Source organism: Mandrillus leucophaeus, unplaced genomic scaffold (assembly GCF_000951045.1).
Source record: "Mandrillus leucophaeus isolate KB7577 unplaced genomic scaffold, Mleu.le_1.0 Scaffold140, whole genome shotgun sequence".
Taxonomy (NCBI): Eukaryota; Metazoa; Chordata; class Mammalia; order Primates; family Cercopithecidae; genus Mandrillus; species Mandrillus leucophaeus.
Genome location: NW_012101366.1, coordinates 4,005,343 through 4,005,828, shown reverse-complemented (window position 1 = coordinate 4,005,828; position 486 = coordinate 4,005,343).

The following is a 486-nucleotide window of genomic DNA, read 5'->3' as shown; positions in this document are numbered from 1 at the left end:
GTTTTTGTTAAAAGGCTAATTTTTCTTTTCTAATAACAACTTCTGAAGTGAAGAATTTTGTAATAGTAGGTTAAAAATGAACCCTATGTTTTCTTCAATTATAATTATGTGGCAACCTTAATGAAATAACTGAAAATACCAGGTTATGACCCTTACCAAAGAAGGCAACTTTTGACGTAAAAGTTTCTCTATTCCAGAGTCAGTAGAACAATTGGGCCTACCAGACCCTCAAGCTTTGGGGATAGGCCAACCACTTCCAGCATGATGCAAGAGAATTTGAGTGATCGTGTTCTCTCTTTGCCCGAGGATGGTACATATCTAGCATGTTCTGGGTGCTTAAAAGAGAAGTTAATTCAAGACATGTATTGATTGTCTTAGGGGATTGCACTAAGATTTCCGGGACATTCTTTATGTAAAACTATATGGCATATGGTAGTTTACTTCTTGTTTTTTTTTTTTTTTTTTTAAGAAAGAGTTTTGCTCTTG